At 31.1% G+C, this 7,524-nt stretch overlaps 1 long non-coding RNA gene across 1 annotated transcript; it reads right to left on the bottom strand.

Moving 5' to 3' along the window:
- Nucleotides 1-4,705: 4,705 nt before the first annotated feature.
- On the bottom strand, nt 4,706-6,057 carry LOC139895691 (uncharacterized). Its single transcript, XR_011775982.1, has 3 exons — nt 5,783-6,057; nt 5,322-5,601; nt 4,706-5,088 (listed from the first exon to the last, which is right to left on the bottom strand). It is a non-coding gene; the product is annotated as an uncharacterized lncRNA (long non-coding RNA).
- Between the last annotated feature and the right edge of the window lie 1,467 nt (nt 6,058-7,524).

The following is a 7,524-nucleotide window of genomic DNA, read 5'->3' as shown; positions in this document are numbered from 1 at the left end:
ATAATAATGATTTTATTTACTAATAATGATAATAATAATATAAATGGTAATAGTAAATTTATTAGTGATACTAATAATATTTTTAGTTATAATAGTATTAATCTCATTGATAATAATAATGTTAATAATAATAATAATAATCGTATATCAATTTATACTTATCAAATTTCATATGTATATCTATATATACTTTATATAATAATAATAATGATACAAATATTAATATTAATATTAATATTAATATTAATATTAATATTAATATTAATATTAATACTGAAAATAATGGTAATCATATTAACATTGAAATTTTACTTTAATTTGTAGGTACATATAATATATTACCCTTTATTATATCATATCCATCAATCATATAATTTATTGAATCTTTAATATTTAATTATATATATATATATATATATATATATATATATATATATATATATATATATATATATATATATATATATATATATATATATATATATATATATACACATTACAATCTATATAATATTACTTATGTTCAAAATTCCTATATATATATATATATATATATATATATATATATATATATATATATATATATATATATATACACACATTTAATTATAAACAGTTGTTCGTGAATCGTCGGGAATAGTCAAAGGGTAATTGAACACATGAACATAGTTTCAAAGTTTTCGAGACTCAACATTATAGACTTTGCTTATCGTGTAGGAAAACTTATAAAGATCAAGTTTAAATTTAGTCGGAAATTCCCGGGTCGTCACAATATGCATACATTTCTGCAAAGGTACTTTGCTAACAATACAATTTTAGTGCTATATAATTGAAAATAGAGAACTCAAAATGTCGATGCATACCATCTCGAGGCTCCAGAAGTGATGAGAGATGTTAACCGTAAGCAGCTCATAAGGAGGACAATCGACCTTACAATTCTCAAGTAAGGCAACTTCTACAAAACGTAACCTTTAATATATACATAATCTGTTTATTAATTTTTGTTTTAGCCTTTTAGGTATTTCGTTTCGTCCCTGGTTATCCAATCACCTTGTATTAACAATCAACATACTCGATACATATTTACTGAATCTATTCATTGAAATGAATTTTAATTGCTCATATTTGTTTGCAGTGATGACACGATCCAAGTTAGTATGTTGAATGAACTAGCGACTGCTTTTGACGCAGATGCATACGACTCCATGGAAAAATCCGTCTTTCTGGCAGTGACTTCATGCCAGCCAAAGGTTTATCATGGTAAACTACGACCTGAGCTTTTATTTCGTATAATTTTTCACAACAAGCTTTGTACATGTTTTTGAAATTATCTACTAATACATATTAAATAACTGTTTAATTGTTTTCCATCAGGTGAACTTCAACTTAACGCAACCAAAATGACACACTGTTACTTCAATCCACTGATCCGATAATTTCTTGATTCAATTAATGAGTAAGGATTCCTCTTCTACATATAATAACGAAGTTTCTGCAATTAACACCAATACATAAGTTGGACACCCTCACTACACAGGCACCTGGATAGGTTTTCGAGAAATCCCCCGTTGGTGATCACAGGTCAACCAATATGGCAATAGAGCTTTCGTAATAGATACCCAATTGTCGTTCTATTAACACGCAACCTCAACAACTACATAGTTAGTAAAATAGTCAAAAACTTAATTACTTCTGAAATCATCTATTTGCAAGAGAACAAAGAATCAGAATACAAAAGAAAATACCAACTCTTACATTGAAAGAGAAAATTAGCTTAATAATATTAGTACGAATACCATGGTCAACAATTACAACAGTAGTAGCAAGTACGACATTTACAAAATAGTTAGAATACCATATCAGGTAATGTCCATAACAATATCTACTTGCAGCAGAATTCACTTGCGAAGCCACAATCGAGCACGTGGGTAGACACGTAGATCGGTTTTACAAAATCTGCAACGACTGCTATTTTAAAGTGGAGGAAGACCTAGACGAACGTAACAAATACACCCGCAGAACCCACGGGACACAGATGACTTGCAGGCATACGTAAGAAAAACTTAATATCGCATTGAATCGTTATTTTCCAGTGTCAACTACCATACATATTAACTTCTTATTAGATATTGTTTCAAAATGATTATCAATGACACATCAACTACTGCTCTTTTTACTTTCTTTGCAGATGCTGGAAATGCCATTGTTGGGCACACATGCAAAGAACTGGTAACAGTTAGAGTTTATGATCAGGCACATGAGCTTAATCCCTTAATCCCACCAATCACATAAATTTTATTCTCGCCATTTTGCTTCTCTCTCTTAATTTGATTGGTCAATCTTATTTTTTAAACTTTTTTGTGCAAACTTTTTGTAAGTGTAGAATACCTCCATTGAAATTTTCAACTATCCAAAAAGAAGAAAAAGTTACCATATTGATAACTTGAAAAAAGATCTATCTCAAAAATTCTCATGGAAGTCTTTTGTTCACAAGGAAGATCATGCTACTATGTCCAATTATAAAAAGAACATGTTTGAATAAGTTGGTAAGTTAACTGCTATGAAACACTATCAATATATTTCGCGTCGAACATTATTAGTCATAGTGCTACAACTTTGAACATTATTATTATTATCGTTTACAACTGTGATCTATTTATTTCATGGAACACACTAATGCTATTTATTTTAATTTCTTGCTGGCAGATATATTACGCCCTCTTACCTTAAAGAAGAATAAGAGTATACTCATAATAAAACAAACAACTTTCGCTCTATATACAATTCATCATCATGTTAAGAGATTACAACAATGGAGTAATCTGTGGGAACTCGACCAAAATATTAACGGCAAACTAAACCTTTTTATCCAATATTGTCATTTTTAACTATTGTTATTTATTTTTTAAATTCAACTACTGAAACTATTTTGATTTCTTAACAACCTAACAAATACTATATATAATATAACTAATCTTAAAATATAACTAATCTGACAATTCAACTTTTGATTATTAATAAACCTTTCAATTATGTAATATTTTTAAGGTCATAAATTGCTAGATTTATTACAAGTAACGTAACATTACTACCGTAACTGAATCGATTTATTATAAATGTAATGATAATAATAATAATAATAATAATAATAATAATAATAATAATAATAATAATAATAATAATAATAATAAATAAATAAATAAATAAATAAATAAATAAATAATTCATTTAAAGTAATTGATAGAAAAAATTATGTCATTGGTATCCGTGGTTTGTACACTTTTACATGACAAAACCTAAATTTTTTTTTTTTTTTTGCATTATTGATACCGTAGACTTTGATTATTATACGTAAAATGACAAAATTACCATCGCATGTGTTGCACATGTGAGGTGTTGGTACCAAACAAGTAAAAAATAAGCAAAACCTAAGTACCAACCATGCAAATAAAAAGTTTAGGTTTTGTCATGTAAAAATGTACAAAGTACAGGTACCAATGGCGTAATTTTTTCAAGAAAAAAACTGCCCATGCCGTAACCGTCGGATGATTCTAAATCATATAAATTCCCAATTGAGATTTCATTGAAATTGAATTATTTATCAAGCAGCCGCGTTCTTTCAAAGTTAGGTTTAGAAACCCTAAACGTTTATTCTCTGTTCGTCTTAAATTTGCAATTTTATCAATGTAGTTGTTGATCAATATGAACAACTAATCAACTTCTTCCGGTCAGATTCAATTTACTTTGCGTATTTTTCGCATTTCTTCTTATTTTTATTCCATTATTTATCATCTAAAGTTAGGTTTAATTCGTTCTTGATATAGTTATTAATTTAGGGGCAGTTCTTCATTTTCTATTTCAATTGCGTCTGCTTTCTTCATACCAATAATTAATTCAAATTGTTAACATGCCACCACCACGCCCAACGGGATCCTTCTCCGGACGACTTGGTCGATCACTCGGTAACTCACTGAGTCTCTTTCACAAATCTGACTCAGAAAAATCTGACACTGACTTTTTCGTCCTGGGGTCCACCGGCAACGTCTACACGGTCACACTCCCCATGAGGACTGGGACACCATCTTGCACGTGCCCTGACCCCATGACCCCGTGCAAACACATTCTATTTGTTTACACACGTGTCCTGTCTCTTTCTACCAATGACCCTCGCATACGTCATAAAACTTTGCGCGCGAGTCAAATCTTTACTCTCGTCCATTACCCGGTCAACCCTGACTCATACGCTAGCGAAAAAGTCAGAAAACGTTTCCATGAGCTATACAAGAGTGACAATGAAGATGACGATGATGAAGGTGAAGATGACGATGATCAGGGCGAGTATACTAATCTATCGGCTTATATGGATGAAGGTGGTAATGAGGGTGATGTTGATCATGGGAAAGAAGATTGAGAGGTTAATGCAATGGTGCATTATTTGGAACATATCTTATTAGTGGTAATCATGGGCAAGAAGATTAAGAGTATGATTTAGGATGCCAATTGTAAGTTAGTAACAACGAGTTGGTAACAAAGATGGCAAGTTGAACTATGTACTCAAATTGTTTATTTGCTTTCCGTTTATTGTTATCAATATAACTATGTTTAGAGAGTGCACGGGATCGTATAAAATAATGTTTTAGATATTGTTAAAGTACTAGTCTTATTAACAATAATGTTGAAAGAATGTGAGGTTCTTATTGTGCAATCTTTTTGTGCAACTTACCACAAAATCACACATACACAGCTAATCTTTTTGCTCAAACTATTAGTAGATATTGGTTTTTCCCTTTAAGATAAGCTAATACGGCAGGTCCTTTAATTTTCAGCGCTACATATGACACATTGATTGATGAAGGTCTCTAAACAAAATATTGATGTAGTCTTGGTGACCCAATTATGTTACATCTGTGCTTCACCCTTATGTAGCATGCCATACTAATTTATATTACATACGACACATGCATTTGAATGGATTGTTTTGTGTAGTGTTTTATCTGAAACCCGCTACAAATGTTTCATTGCCATCAGCACTATTGGCCTATTCACTATCACCATCATCAGTCCTTGGGCGCTTTGTTTCGTTGCGTCCTGCCATTTAAAAACAATAAGCATGACTCAAACAAGTATTAGTCGCTAATTGTTAATAAGAATGCCAGTAACTCTGTCCTCTTCATCATCAAACATCATATGAAAACCTAATGGGTTATAATGAGCTCCTGCAAATTATAACCCGCAAATTTGTAAACATAAACTTCATGGGTCATCTACACATTAAAACATCAATTAGACCCAAGAACATTTGAAAATATAAACCCCTTTACCTTTATATAGGCAAAACAAAAACATAGCTAAAAAGGAAACTGGTCAGCCAAATGAAGTCATCTAGATTTATTCTCATTGCATACTTCCAAATACCATGCTAACACAACCGCATGATCCACAATTGTTTCCCTGATAACCTGATTAATTTGATGAACTTTTGCCAAAATCATTTTTGCAAGATCTTTGAACTTTAACTCTTTGACACACTCGTTGGTTCCCAAATTGATATCGCCCTCATTTCCCTCTTGAACAATTCCAGCAGCAAGGTTGGCTCCAAGTCTATTAATAATCCAAGAAACACAACTGGTTAGTAGTTCCAACATTAAAATAATAATAATAATAATAATTAATAATAATAATAATAATAATAATAATAATAATAATAATAATAATAATAATAATAATAATAATAATAATCATTATTATTATTATAAATATTAATAATTAATAATAATAATACCACCGAAGCCTTGCTTGAGTGGTATGAGGTGAGATGCAACTTGGGATACTGTCAACCCAGGTTCGATTCTCGCTCCAAGCGGAATTATCTAACATTTGATGGTACTGTCAACATCAATGCGAATTGAGAAGGTCTCGGGGAATTTTCCCAACTTTCGATGATACTGCGAACATCGTTGCAAATTGAGTTTCCTCCTAACGTGTGTGTAAGTGACATATGATCGCGAATGTGGTTAAGTCCCCTCTGGGTGATACCAATATCACCGTTCAAAGAAATAATAATAATAATAATAATAATAATAATAATAATAATAATAATAATAATAATAATATAATAATAATAATAATAGTTAACAAAAAAAGACAATAATAACACAACCTATCATAATTTATAAACTAAAATGTCTACAATGTTAGCACAATAACGAGAAATAATAATCTATAAAATCATATATAATATATAATAAAAAATAGAAAGGGGGTCTATTAAGTGACTTCCTCAATTTCGTGTTGAGATGAGATGTTTGAGAACGATATCTTGCACCTTTTTAGTAGGGATGGCATTAGCGGGTAATGAGCGCGGATCCACTAGATCCATCATCCATACTAGAAAAAATTTCTTTCAACCCGTTCACCCGCAATTAATCATTGTAAATGCTAAAAATCTTGAACGATAGGTATTGAGAAAAGAAGTGCCGTAAATATTATGGACTCTTTGTTAACATAACTATTATTATGAGTATTGAGAATAGAAGCATAACAAATTCTCAATTTACTCCATTACTACACGCATGTATATATGTTGGTTCACGGATTTTTTGATCGATATATATAGCCACGGATTTTTCACACGGGTATATCAGACTTTCAGATCGGATTTAACCGACAACGGATGTAATACATTCATTACCCACCCGCGACACGTCAACGGGTACAAAATTATACTCACCCCGTAACCGCGGGTGAACATTTTTTGTTTACCGTCCATCACGGACGCGAATATCCGCGAATCTCAGATTTTTTTCTGATCCATTGCCATTTGCCATCCCTACCTTTTAGCATTTTTTAAATGGCCTTATATTCATGAATATGTGAAAACCAAGACAAAAACTGAAGGCCGGCTATGGAGAATTATTATATAGATATTGTGTATGTATATAAGAGATGAAGATGGTGGGTACCCTACAAAATTTTATAATAATAAGTAATTATTAAATGTATCGATTTATAAATAAGAATGTATATAACTCTAAGAGCCATACTTAAGAAATTAAATAAAGTTAAAATTTATTACAATAAAGACTTTTGGAATCAGCACAAGACTCTACATCACAGTGTTGCAATTTCTACACGGCAAACATAGTCTTGGTGGAGCATAAAAAGGGAGGAGACGAGCTTGACTCAGGGTCAACCAACACCCTAACAGATACTCCGTAAAAGATAATAATGACAACAATAGGTTCCCATTATAACACAAAGTAATTATGGGGAGTGACATGTACACAACTCATTTTTGTTATGTACACAACCATCATATTTTACAGTATTGTACAATAATAATGACAACAATAGGTTCCCATTATAACACAAAGTAATTATGGGGAGTGACATGTACACAACTCATTTTTGTTATGTACACAATCATCATGCTTTATGGTGTTGTATTGTACAATACTGTAAAGTATGATGGTTGTGTACATATGTAACGACCCGCCAAAATCGCTATTGACGCAGTACGTTATT

The sequence above is a fragment of the Rutidosis leptorrhynchoides genome, chromosome 3 (genome assembly GCF_046630445.1).
Source record: "Rutidosis leptorrhynchoides isolate AG116_Rl617_1_P2 chromosome 3, CSIRO_AGI_Rlap_v1, whole genome shotgun sequence".
In the NCBI taxonomy this organism is placed as follows: domain Eukaryota; kingdom Viridiplantae; phylum Streptophyta; class Magnoliopsida; order Asterales; family Asteraceae; genus Rutidosis; species Rutidosis leptorrhynchoides.
Note: the sequence above shows the minus strand (reverse complement) of the source record. Positions and strands in the feature narration are given on the sequence as shown.